The sequence below is a fragment of the Suricata suricatta genome, chromosome 6 (assembly GCF_006229205.1).
Source record: "Suricata suricatta isolate VVHF042 chromosome 6, meerkat_22Aug2017_6uvM2_HiC, whole genome shotgun sequence".
NCBI classification, from domain to species: Eukaryota; Metazoa; Chordata; class Mammalia; order Carnivora; family Herpestidae; genus Suricata; species Suricata suricatta.
Genome location: NC_043705.1, coordinates 141,564,472 through 141,578,598, shown reverse-complemented (window position 1 = coordinate 141,578,598; position 14,127 = coordinate 141,564,472).

The following is a 14,127-nucleotide window of genomic DNA, read 5'->3' as shown; positions in this document are numbered from 1 at the left end:
CTAACCTTTGTATAAGTAAAGGAATACAATTTTAAAATATGGACTCATTGTGTTTTTAAATATTGTTATTAAAGAGCTATGAGATACTCATATAGGTTTCTTGTTTGTTTTTTATTTTATTTTCTTGTATAATGTATATGATTTGAAAAAATAACTATGTAATTTAGTATTTATCAGTCTTGGTACTGAATATATGTTCTGTTGGGCACTGTATTATGCTTATAGCCAACATTGAAGAGTAACTCACAGGACTGTATCCACTATCACATTTTCAAAAATATATAAATTGAATTTGTCTAGTTTAGAATCTTTAAATACCTAGAATCCCATAGATTCATTTAAAGCCTCTTAAAAAGTGATGGCCATAGGTGGGTACATAACTGTTGACCTCCCCCAAAAATCTTTTTACTTAAAAAACAAGATGCAAATCAATATTCTCAACCTTTAACCATCTTACATTGCTCTCTTTTCCTTGATCACCCCCTTGCTCTTTCTCACACACACAACCTAGAAAATCTAATCAGAAATCATCCCCATGTGCATCTTATATTAATTGTTCAGAAGTGGTAAAGAAAGTTTCTGTGGTGATCTCTGAGTTATTTAGATAAAAATAAGCAGTATTTTCTAATTATACTGTGTTAAATTTAATTAAATTTATTAATCTAATTATTTTGTGTCACTGTGTAATTAACTATACAAGATGAATGTAATGCATTGATCTCCACCCGAAGTCCTTAATTTGATCCTTCATATGGTAAATACATATGAAATATGACTTTTAAAATATTTAGGTTTGCATCATCCAAAAATATTCAGATATTTTTAATGTTTTAGTTTTTAATAAAAATATTGAAAAATATGAAAATATAGGAAGTTTAGTATGAAATCCTTTATTATTATTAATACAACCTTTTATATCACAAAAATATTTTACTAAAACATATAAAGGATAAAATTATCTTTCTGGTTGATTATACCCTTTAATGAATATGAAAATATGTAAATTCAATTTAATATCCATAACAAAAAAGAATGCGTTTTCACTTACATGTGTCAACATTTTTATCTAAGACTGTTTTTTGCATTTAGTTATATTTTTATTTCAGTTTAGGCTATAAAGTCAGGTGTAATACTACTTAAAAAGAAACACACCATAAAATAACAATTGTTAGAGCAAAAGCATTTAATAATTAAGAAAAGCTTTTGTGGAAAAGCATATATTACTAAGCCAAATACTTCTTTAGGCTCATGATGTGGATTTCTTGGTAAGTCATTATTCATCACAGGGGAACACATCCAGAAAATTCCTCCTTACTGATTTTTTCCTCACTAATTAATTACAGAGTTCAATGCTGATGCAGTTGGAATATTTCCTGCTTCCATATTTCCCCCCAGAGGTAACTTACCAATATTTACACTTGAGTCATTCATTTAAATAACTCGTATCACAAAAAAATTCAGACACAACACCTTGAACTGCTCATTGTTTATAGCTTGGTTGATTGATTGGCTCTTGCAATATCCTCCCCAGAAAGGCTTTAATGAAGTTCACATAAGATACACAGTGTAGTAAGGATTAAATATGATTAAGGGGCACCTGGGTGGCTTAGTCAGTTGAGTGTCTGACTCTGGACTTTCGCTCAGGTCATGATCCCAAGGTCATGGGATTGAGCTCCACTTAGGGTTCTGCACTGAATGTAGAACCTGTTTGGGATTCTCTCTCTCTCCTTCTGCTCCTCTTCCCCACTCCTGCGTGTGTGCTCTACCTATAAATAAGTAAGTAAGTAAATAAATAAATAAATAAATAAATAAACTTTAAAAAAGACTCAGCTGGATCTGGAGAGCGGGCTATTCTATCACTTCTGTCCTTATGTGTTCCTTGGTGTGTCATACGGTATTAGTCAAACACCCTTAGTCCTTGAGGAAAACAAAAAAGATTTATTGAAATGAACCCAACGGTACCTAACTACATCATGCTGAATGTTCTGGAATTTCAACCATGGGAATTATGACCACCTGTGGGTCTGCACTGTGGGCAGCTTTGCATCTGACAGATGTTTTACATGACAACTCCTAACCATTCTTTTGGTATAACTTTTCATAGACTGTGGCATTGCCTTTGAAAGTGCAGATGCTGTCTTCCTCATCACAAGCTCCCAGAGAAGACAAAAGAAATGACATTTGTGATACTATTATTGCAGGGGCTTGAAAAATGCCAACAGACATGCTGAGACACGTTCTGGTGTCAGACAAGTGCATCCCGGTCATCCAAGATAAACACCCATAAACACAGTAAACCACATTGAAAAAAGCCCACAGCTTGGGGTCAGCCCATGACTCTATTCACTCTCTCACAAAGCCTTTCAAATGGGGCTTCATCCAGGGTAATTTATGGCTACATACAACTCCTTGATTTGTTCTATTTGGTAGCATAGAAAAGTATAATCAATGAAATTATAATCAGAAATGTTTTTTTATAAGTCTCTGTTACTTTCCCAAATTTACTTGCTTGATAAATGCGTAGTTTAATGCCAGCTCTCAAAAGACACACCATGAAAATTTTCACAGGCTACACATTGTGCATCTTGACAAATCAGTGGCTTTCCTTTCTTTTTTCCAAAGCTGGCAAGATGAGTGAAGCCCAAAATTTTTTGTTAGACCTCTGTGCTCTCTCCACATTCTATTCTGTTCCTTATGCTTGTAGACCCACCAGTCAATGGTTACCAGGTACTTAGAATGTGCTAGACCAATGTTGGCCCCCCAAGACATAAAACCCACCAGTACCTAACTTGAAGTAGGTGGTTGTGGACCTCCAGGTCCATCAGGGATAGATTGTCTAAACCAAGAAGTAAATAAATAAACAAGGAAGTAGAAACTATGATGTTTGCTATAAAAGCAGTAAACAACTCAGAGACAGTGAATACAAGAAGAGTGGGAGCCATGGTGTGTCGTGAGCCACACAAATCCCTTGGAGGGTGAGCTCCAGGTTGGGCTGGGTGCTCCGCAGCTGAGAAGGAAGCCAGAGGAAGATCTCAGGGGTTCAAGATGGGAAAGTGACTTTTAACTGACTCTGGGCTGGCAGCCTCTGACTCTGTCCCTCACACTGTGGCTGGGACACCTGGGTACAGGGCAGTAGGAGTGAACAGATATCAATAGTCTGGTTACCTCCCCTTTTATCTGCATTTACAATGCACTTCTCACCCCAACACGTGCTCCAGCCTACCATTTGTCTCTCTTCTGGAAGAATTCATGGAGTCTGATCCAGGATCCATTTTACCTTTTAAGTTTTTTTTTTTAATGTGATGCCTCAGAGAACCCCATACATGTGTTCACTTAATACAGGAGATATGCTGACAAAGACTTTAGTCCAACGTTCCCTTAAGTCAGTGATAAAGGAGCCTCGCTACTGGACTGTGAAGGGAGGCAGTCCAAAGACCATTGTCATTTCCAATGTCAGTATAACCAGTACATGACCTGGGACCACTCCAGGAATATTGCTCTATGGATGAAGGTACATCATTGGTAGCTGAGGATTAGCCACCAGAGCTTTGAATCACAGGTTATCTAAGGTCATCAGTTCTGTCATTACTCATACCTCGTCCTGAAATTTTAAGTGTGATATACACTTACCCTTACCACTGGTGGTGGTTGTATTTTTACTAGTTTTTGTTATAGGAGGAATAATGGTCCTCAAAGATGTCCATGTCCTAATGCCTGGATCCTAAGAATGTTACCTTACATAGCAAACCAGGGGCAAGGCAGATACAATTATGTTAAGTGCCTCAAGATGGGGATATAATCCTGGGTTTCCCAAGTGGACCCCATCAAATTAGTCCTTGAAAGTAGAGAGTCATGACTGTGGTTGGATAAATAAGTGACCACAGGAAACAGGTCATAAAGATACAGTGTCGCAGGCTTTGAAGACGGAGAGAGGGTGTTTTATATTTTTTTCATGAGGCAGTCAGTCAGGTACAATCAGTCCTCAGAAGAGGGGACACAGAGATGATGCAGTAAAGCAAAGATTGTTCCACTCACAAATCCTGGAGAGACAGTCACTGTGCACTGTGAGGGGCCACCTACAAGGAGTACCCAGGGAGCAGACTCAGCCCAGATGGATCCCAGAGTGAGGACCCTTGGGCAAGTGCCTTCACTGGGGTCAGCGTGAAGTACACCAAACATGAGGAGGCTTCCTAGTGCCTGTGAATGGTCACTAGGTCACAATCATGGGAAGGCAAAAGAGAACTTAAGGCAGGGGCCCCTCTTACCACATGGGCACACTCCATAACCTGGGAGGACCATTCACAGTCAGGTTTTGGGGATACTGAGGCAGCAAGAAAATATGGAATTTTACAAATTATGATGCCTCAACACGAATGATCCTGGTTAAGATGGATAACACTTGTCATCTGGAACATTGTGGAAATGTTAAAGTGTTGGGGACAGCGTGACTCAGTCCCTGAAAGGCAAGCTTTATTAAAGGTGACAAGTAGAAGAGTTCTCTCAGACACATGATGAGGGTTTGAACCCACTTTGCACTTTTTGCAAGAAAGCCCTAAGAAGAGATCTGACTCCTCTGGATAAAGAGAATCTGTGGGATTTGGTTACATCATAGAAGACCTTTACCTCATGGCCTATTCCTTGTTGCTAGGTATGCACCTGCACAGAGCCATTAATGTTGATGCAGGAGGTGTCGTGAATGGCACAAACATCACCTTCCTCACTAGTAAATAGTCAAGAGCCATTCTGTTATCCATGACCAGGTGGCCTCTGGGGACCCTGGCAAGTGTGGGAGCCATTTACTGAACCTCTCTGTGTCTTACTTCTGTCATCTCTAAGATAGGCATAATAGGTAGTATCTCCTTTCTATTTTTACCAAGAGAACTAAATATGTTGATACTAGAATGGTATTAGAATAATAGTGGGCATATAGTTAAAACAGTGTTTCTGTTTTAATCACAGCTCCTGACATGAATTTCAAAGAGAAAACTTTGTAGGTAAAACATGAGCAGCCAATTAAAAGGCATTGATTTAGAGGCACAAAACTTGGGGACTGAAAGAATGTTGGCTACTATCAGATCCAAATTCCTCATTTTTTGAAACAAGGAGGAATGCCCTCAGTGAGTTAGCAGCAGGGCATGGCTAGAATCAAGAATAGAACTGAGTGCTAGATCAATGGACTTTCTATGGTAATGTGACCTCTCTCTCTAGACTCTTCTGTCAGAATCCAAGTGGCAAATTTATTGGAAAACCATCAAGAAAAATCAAGAGAATGGCAACTTTTACATTCTAAATGGGATATTTTTGCTTATTTTTTCTCTCCTATACTCTTTGTTTTAGTTTTAGTTTTCTCCCTATGACGGGAAGCAGGAAGAATTACTGTTATGAACTATTGCACATTGTAAAGAGGCACTAACCTGTCTATAAAAATCTCATAAATCTCAGCCTAGATAAAGATCATCTAAGTGATTTATCATCAAAATCGTTACCCTCCACAGCATACCACCTTGTGACAGGTCTGTAAATGTCATAGGATGGAGACTCTGTTGTCACCCATTGGGTTCAATGGGTCTTTGAACTCTGTAGATAAGAAAATATATTTTTTTAAATCTCTCAAACACCAGGACACAGACAGACAGTTATGCTGAGAGCTTGGTTAGGACTGGATGGTCTAGTTCTCTTTGTGACCACTTACCAAGAGCATTCTAAATAGAATGGGCGAGTAGTCACATGATAAAGATTAAGAGATGCATCAGAATTGCCCTTTCAAGTCAGAGATTTCCTTTTGCCTCTAAGGAAATAAAAGTTTACTTCCTGGGTGCCTAGAAGCAGAGGACAGGAGGGAGAGAGGGAGTGTGTACAGAGCTGGCTTTCTTGAGTATGATAACTCCAGTAAGCTGGGGTAGAATGAAAATGTATCTCTCACCCCAGATATACAAATCCCCAACGTTAGATTCCATCATTTCCACGACACAATACTTCTGTGCTTCCCTGGCCATTCATTGCTAAGGTGTCATTTGGCACCTAAGCACACACGGTCCTATTGATCAGTTCCTCCTCTCTCTTCAGTCAAACTTGGCTCATTCCTTTTTGTTCGGTTGGCTTGGTTCATTCCTATTTGTTTCCCAACATCGTTTGGGTTTATGTCCTTTAAGACAGCTCTCATAACCCTTACTGGAACAGATTGGGGAATCTCCTATGTGAGACCTTGCTCAAAGCACCATCGTGGTGATTGACACAGTCTTCATCACCTTATTCTTCTGTGTCTCTGAGCAGTGAACTCCTACAACACAGAGTCTGAGACATCGATTTTTGTCTCTCTGGCACAGAACACATAGCCTGAGGCAAAAGGATCTCCTACTGATGTTTGGAGAAGCTTTTAATCAATTAAACTCCAGTCCTCCCTGCTCTCTGCCACCATCCGGGCATATGCTGGCTTCCATAGCAACCCTTTATTATCCACTCAGCAGAGAGTATCAGAATTGGAGTGAGGGAGTGTCACATTCTAAGGATCACACTCAATCCACTCCAGTGTATAGTAAACAAAGGGATATCGTTGGATGATTCTAACTAGTAACAAATGGCCTGGAAAATACCTCATGTCAGATTATAATTTACAGGTATGATCCCAATCTGGAGTTGATTAACCAGCACCCACGGATCAGGAGGAGGAAAGTTCTATAGAAAAGATGTGTTCTTAAAACACATGAAGACAGAAACATAACCTGGGCTTATGTGAATGACTAACAGCTACATCTGTATCACTGAAACCAGATGCTTCCCAACACTGCCCATGTCGAACACAGGGATAGCCAGAAGGGGTGAGAGAAGAAACCCAAGTTAAATATTACAGAAATGCAAGAGGATCTGACTAAAGCAAATATATACAGACCCCCTTCAAGGGAGGCTAGATAACAGAAAGGGAAAAAGGATAGTAAACTAAACCACTTACTGCTTCCATCAGATTTATTTGAGAGCCACATCTACCCTGTTTTCCTGCTGAATTAGAAAACTAGCACTCTTTACTCACATTGTACACAGATTACAGTCCTAGTTCACAAAACGGAAGCCGAGTAAAATAACGTTGAGGAATTCACATCCAGAGAAATGTTACAGGATGAAATCTAAGTTAAAAAGAAACATTACATCTTTGTACCGTGAAGTTTTTACATTTTTCTTTGAGTGCACCAAATGAACACACACATGCAAGGATCCATCCCCTGGAGTCATCTCCTGGATGTTGGGTGTGAATAAAGAACACCAACTGGAAGATGTTGACCTCCAAAGAAAGAGCCAGAAGCAATGCTGGCAAAGAGAGAGAGATGATATCTTTTGAAACAAAATGCTATATGTTGTGATGGATGGATTTATCTAAGTTTATTTTGAGAGAGAGAGAAAGAGAGAGCAGGGGAGGTGCAGAGAGAGAAGGAGAAAGAATCTCAAGCAGGTACCACATTGTCAGCACAGAGCCCAATGTGGGGCTTGAAATAATGAACCATGAGACCAAGACCTGAGTCAAAACCAAGAGTCAGATGCTTAACCGACTGAGCCACCCAGGCACAGCTGTTGTGATGGATTTTTAATCATGGACTTTTTCATGGAGGTCAGTCCTGATGGCATCTCCCATAATAACTCAGTCTTGTAAAACCTGAGTACTTAACACACAATTCTGTTGTGGTGCATGTGCTCATTACCCTCTATGAGGGTGTGGAATGTAAGCTGGTTCCGCATTTCCCAGTAGAATCTGGGGAGAGGGGTGCAGGCAGGTCTCTGCATTGAATACTATGCAGTGAAGGTGAGAAAAAGTGAGGTCCAGAGACCCACCTGAGAAAGACATCTACAGGGAGCCCCAAGGGTGTGGAAAACTGGGGCTTGCATGAGAAATGGACTTGGAGGGACACCACCCTGGTGTCGGTTGGGTGCTAGTCAGTTAACCATCCCACTCTTGATTTCGGCTCAGGATGGGATCTCAGAGTTCGCGAGACCAAGCCCTGCATCAGGCTCTGGGGTTGACAGTATGGAGCCTGCTTGGGATTCACTGTCTCCTTCTCTCTGCACCTCCCCTGCTCTCTCTCTCTCTCTCTCTCTCAAAATAAAGAAACATTAACTAAAAGAAGTGGACATTGACAAGGGGTGAAGGGCGACTAAAAGTGTCAAATCTAACAACTAGGGTGCAGCTGCACCTGTATGGTTACAAAAACCAAGTCACTCATGGCTACAGTCATCTTCTGACATATCCAGGACTTGCTCTCATTTGTTTCCAGGTGAGGTGAATCATAAGACCATCCCTCTTCTGCATTGGTGTCCCCATGGACCCTTGTCCAAACTCATGTGAGCAAAGATTTAATACCAGAGCAGTGACCAGCTTTCTATGAATGTGAGCTAATGGCTCATGGACGATGGCTGGGAATACTACTGATGTGCACATCTATTTTTCAGTTTTCTATGTGAAGATCATATAAAGTCACATAAAAGGCATCTCATTAAGCATAGTTAGGATATAACAGAAGGCACAGTTCCACGTATAACAAAACTTGTGCCAGCCCCCTTGGGAGAATAGACCCATCAATAGAAGCCCATAATTTTTCTCTGAAATTACTGTGTAGAAACAAAGTAAACATGACAGAAAAAGGGGAGGGATGAGAGAAAACAATAATATTTAGATTTTTGATTTATACATAATTATTTTTGCATGCTGTTAGGTAGATGTTTTTCCATTAGAATATGGAATTGGTCCAATATTTTTATTGAATAATAGATATATTATGAGATATTAATAATCTTTATATTCAATAATTTGTTCTCTTTATCCTATAAGCACTAAAAATATTCACTGAAATATTTTAGTAGTGGAAAGACATGATTAAATTACAATACTATCCTCCATAGAGTACAGAAAATGGATTAGAGGGTCAAGAATTCATGTTATTGGATGAGATCATTTTCATGTTTCTCTTTGGTATTAAATATCACAATTCTAATATGAGAGTCTTGATCTTTTTTCTTCTATGTTAATCACATGAAGTTGACCAAAAGTTACATTCTGTGAAAATCCTTCCAAGAATGGTATTAAGTTTTCCAAAGATACAATGAAGAGCTCTGAGTTGGTAAGGTATTAGAAGTTCTAGGAGACCAACAACAAATTCATTCAGGAGGTATTCAACAAATTCTGCATCCAGCAGGGTATTTGTATTCTGTTTTGAGTGTCTTTCAGGATGGTAAGATTTCCAGAATGTTCATGGGACAATTGCAGTGATTATGTTGTATTGTAGGTCACCTTAGGAACTCCATGATCTATAGAGGTAATTTACCAAAACTAAGAATTTTAGTAAAGGTCATTTATTAAAAAGATATGGGTTGAGTGGATGAACAAAGTTAGTACTGTCACTGGACCAAACTCAAGGCAAGTGTGTTGAATCTCAGATGTACATTCCTCTCAGTCCATGAATTATGACATGGTGCTCTGGTTATTTATTGCGGTGTAACAAATCATCCCCAAACTATGGAATGAGAACAATGCATTAATATTTCTCATGGTTCTGGCACTTGATGGGTCATCTGGGCATCTCTTTCGAGGCGTGTCCATCAGTTGAGGTAGGTCAAGACTGAGACTTGGAGGTACATGGAGCCCTCTGGCATCAGATCAGGACATGGGATGGCTTGAAAGATGGGGGTAGACCAAGCCCCCTCTCCATGTGACAAAACATCTTGGCACTGTAGTCTCAAGGTAGACAGATTTCTTACCAGGCACCTGGATTTCCCTAAAGCAAGTGATCTGAGAAATCATGGCCAAAGTTGCATAGTGCTATTTAGGTTTCATATAAATGGGTCTCAAAAATCACACACCATTACTAGTCTCATATTCTCCTGGTTACACAGGCCATCATGAATCAGTGTGGGAGGGGGCTGTCTAAAGGCGTACATACCAGGAGGTAGGGTTCCTGGGGCTATCTGGGAGACTAGTTACCAGGATGTTCCATTTGTGTAGTGGGGGTAGAAATGAAGAGTATGGGACAATATGAGACTTTAGGGTTTTCAGCCCAATTCCTTTGAATAAGAGGGCTATCGGGCTGTGATAACTCAGTGAGCAGACACTATCCAGGAAGCCTGCTTAATTAAGGAGATAATTCACATATTATCATTATTTGTTGACTTTCGGGGAGGAAGCAGGCAGGGAGTAATGGGGGCACTACATATCGTTATTTCTTGCTCCCAGAAAAAGATTCTGTGGCTGAAATGTCTCTCGGAGTCAATAGGTTAACTTTAGTAGATAGAAATTTCAGAAAGTTATTTATTGCCAGGAAGTGAAGGACCAGACCAGTGCTTAGGACCTATCAGACCCCTGCATAGTCCCTGAAATCAGAGAAACTACTGACCGATTTATTTGGAAACTAGAAATATCACTTTGCCTCCATCACAGATAAGAAAGGTGTCTATTTGAGATATCGTAAAATGTGCTGCCCGGTATAAATTATCCACAATGAACAGATGTCTTTCTTCCCTTTGACCTTGTTCTTTGATACAAGTGGACACAGGAATTGCTCCAGAAACTTCAAAAGCCCTGTGGCCTTGTACTAAACCCCAAGGGCACCTAAACTGTGATTATGAAGCTGGATGGCAAGAGATAAAGAGTAACTCCAAAATTGGTCTAAAAGCAGCTCCTGGTTTAACTCGGCTGCCAGACAGAAGGGTTCGTGTCCAGAAGAACCTTTTCAGGGAAGAGTGACCCCCACAGAGGGACACAAAGTGCCCCAGGAGGGACTTTAAACCAGGAAAGAAAACGTCCTTGGGAGGGAATCACAGGCAGGAGAACCTCTCTGGGCGGCAGGAACAGTGTCAGACTCCCGGGAAGGACCAAGGAGCCCTGAGGCCCCCAGAGGAGAAGGGGTTAGAGGCTGGGGGGAGGGGGGACCTCACGGGGCCACGGGTCTGGACTGTGGAAGGGACGTGGGTGCCACAGGTCTTCCGAGGCCCCTGGGAGCCGTGGGAGGCCCTGGGACCAGGGAGTGTGACAGACGTCCACAGAAGGGAAAAGCACCCAGGGGTGACCCTGCTGGAGCGGGTGTCAGGGGTAAGGCCCAGGGCATGGGCAGAGATGCAGGATGCAAGCTGGAACCCGGGTCAACCCACACCGCACACTGGGCGCTGCTGTCGTGCTGCCGGCTCAAGAGTGTGCACAGAGCCGCTCCCACCGGGCGGGCGTGTGACCGGCTCCTTGTGTGACCGGCTCTTCCTCGTGTTGCCTTCAGGGCCCTAACCTCCTCACTCCAGCCAGGACCTCACGCCTCGCAGGAAATGGCACTTCTGGGAACAGCCCACTGTCCGGGGACACTGCGGGCTCGGGAACAGCACAGAGGGTGGCTCGGAGGTCGCTCTGCAAACCCGGAGAGGGGTCCCGGAGCCGGCCTACAGGGAGCCGTCACCACGACTCTGGCTGTTTAGAACCCAGGCCCTGTTCCCCCAGTTCACGCAGCTGAGTTCTCAAGGTTCTTGGGATCCCGGGATCGCGGCAGGGGTCACGCAGGGACCGCCGGAGCCACCACCTGGTGTCAGCCTCATCACTCCCAGCCGTGGGCGTGGATCCACCCAGGGTCTCAGCCCCCTCGGACGGAGCCCGGTTCAGGACAAGCAGAACCCTGACCCTCTGTGGCCGAAACCGCGACGCAGTTAGCGCGTCTTCGGAATATTGTCTGTTTCGTGCGTTCATCGCTCACGCATCCCCGCAGGTCTTCCCGTCCCAGCCCTGCCAGCACGCCGGGTGACAGAGGACAGGGGGCCGCTGGGCCGCAGGCCGCCCGCCGCATGAGGACGCAGATGCACCGTTACCTTGGGGGATAATTACTCATATTAACACATCGCATATGTTGACATAATGTGACGTATTCAAGGCGGTTAAGGTTTGTCGTTTATTACAAAACACAATGGCCTCTGACCCGACACCTCACAAGGCGACATCACTGGGTTCCCCGTCGGTCAGGGTCCACACCCACAGCAGGGTCACAATGTGAGGCGCGGGAGCAGGTGACACTGAGCTCCTCCTGGGGAGTTGGATCAGGCAGCTCCCCGCGGGGTCCAGGGTCCCGCCGCCGTCTCTGCCCACGGCTCACGGGCTCCTGGCCTGACACCGCTCCAGGGCTCCCGTCAGACACCACGATGGCCCGTGACGTCCCCAGATGGACACTGAATGAAAGCACACAAGCACTCCAAGTGGCTCAGGCGCGTCCCCAGACTCTGCCCTGGCCGCCCTGCGAGTCCCTCCCCAGCGTGTGAGGGGCACAGAGGAGAACAGAGCAGGTTCTGGAAGCTCAGCTAATCGCAGACTTTCTCAGCTGGTAAACGGTGTCCGTGAATTTCCTGTAGCTGGAAACGCTGTCCTGTTTGTTGAGACAAGGATGCCCACGCCTCCGTGGGCCTCACTCAGTGAATGATGGTGCACAGGGCGCAGGACGGGCAGCGGTGCCAGAAACCCCCCTGATGTGAGCGCAGCAAACGGCTTCTTATGAACTTCAGCCAACTCCCCCAAGGCAGCCACCTTGGCGCTTATGTTCACGATGTCTTAATCCTCAGAGACTTAATCCTGAATCCTTAATCCTCCTGCCTCACTCTGCCTTTGCTTTGCTTCCGGATTTTAAGGTGTTCTGTGCTGGGGGTTCCCGGTGCCTGCTCTCTGCACAGGGTGAGCTCTTGTGACTGTCACTTGGTCCCCCCAGCAAAGGTGTAGAGAGAGGGCCCACTTCACAGAGATCAATGCTCTAAGCTGGGGGTGCCGGGGTGGCTCAGTTGGTTAAGTGTCAATCTTCAGCTCAGGTCATGATCTTATGGTTTGTGAGTTCAATCCCCATGTCAGGCTCTGTGCTGACAGCTCAGAGCCTGAAGCCTGCTTCGGATTCTGTGTCTCTGTCTCTGTCTGCCCCTCCCCCACTCACACTGTCTCTTTCTCTCTCTCTCTCTTTCTCATTCTCTGTCTCTCAATAATAAATCAACATTAAAAAAAAAAAAAAAACCTCTAAGCTGTGACCAGACCACCAGGGAGAGGACTCCAATGTCAAGGGCAATGTAGGCACTCCTGGGAGGTCAGATCTGGGAACCACAGACTTGCAGTTAACAGGGAGGAGCACAGGGTTTGCTCTGCTTTGTTAACACGTGAGGGGAAAGACAAGGCGGTGAGAAGGGCTGAGGACGGACTGGGGACTCTCAGCTGGTGGGAGCAGCTGGACCCTGATGCAGGCTCCTTGTTCCCAGCTGATCACCCCTTTGACCTCCCGGGACCCTGTGCCTGGCTCTTCCCTCCCCCATGGGTGGAATGACAACATGAATCCAAGAAAGTGTCCTCAAGCTTCTCAGAGGTCCTTAAGGAAAAGCCATCACCACCTTGTGTTTGGTGTAAGGACACTGACCAAAGCCACTTAACGCCCAGGTGTGCTGGCAAATGCACGTCTCAGGTGCTGGACCGGAGAGCTGGTGCTCCCAATGCAGCTTCTCCCCACCCATGCAGTGGGCAGATGCTCCGTGCAGGGGGGTGGTCCTGAGGGAGTGAGCAGGGTCTCCGCTGCCCCGGGTTCCGCTGAGGGTGACAGGGTGGGTGCTCAATCTGCACTGGGCCCCGAGGCTGGTGAGTCAGCAGAGCAGGGCAAGAGTGAGTGCGTGTGTGTGCAAGTGTGAGAGGAGTGAATGTGTGGGAGAGTGTGTAGGTGTGTTGCGAGTGTGTGCATGTGAATGCACACGCACGTGTGTCATGTGAGCGCCGAGGAGGGGGAGTGTCCGGCGGGAGCGCGCACAAGGACGAGTGTCCGTGTCTGTGCATCTGGGAGATCTGGGACTGGCGCTCACAGGGCCATGGCGAGTCTGAGGCACTTTCCCAGGAAAGCAGGGAGCTGGTGCACCCCCACCCCATCCCTGCACAAGAGTGTCTTGCCGGCCTGTCACAGCGCCCCCAGGGCTGGAAACGTTATATGGCAGCCCGGCCCTTAGGAATGGACAATAAGATCCTGAGTGAACACAGTGTTCTAGTTGTCTGTTCCCGCCCTTGCCCGTCAGCACCTTCCCCTTGGCGGCTGCTCTGCCTTCCTCGTGGGTTTGCCGCATCCGGGGAGAGACAGGCAGCCAGAGACCTTTGTGCAGATGCATCTC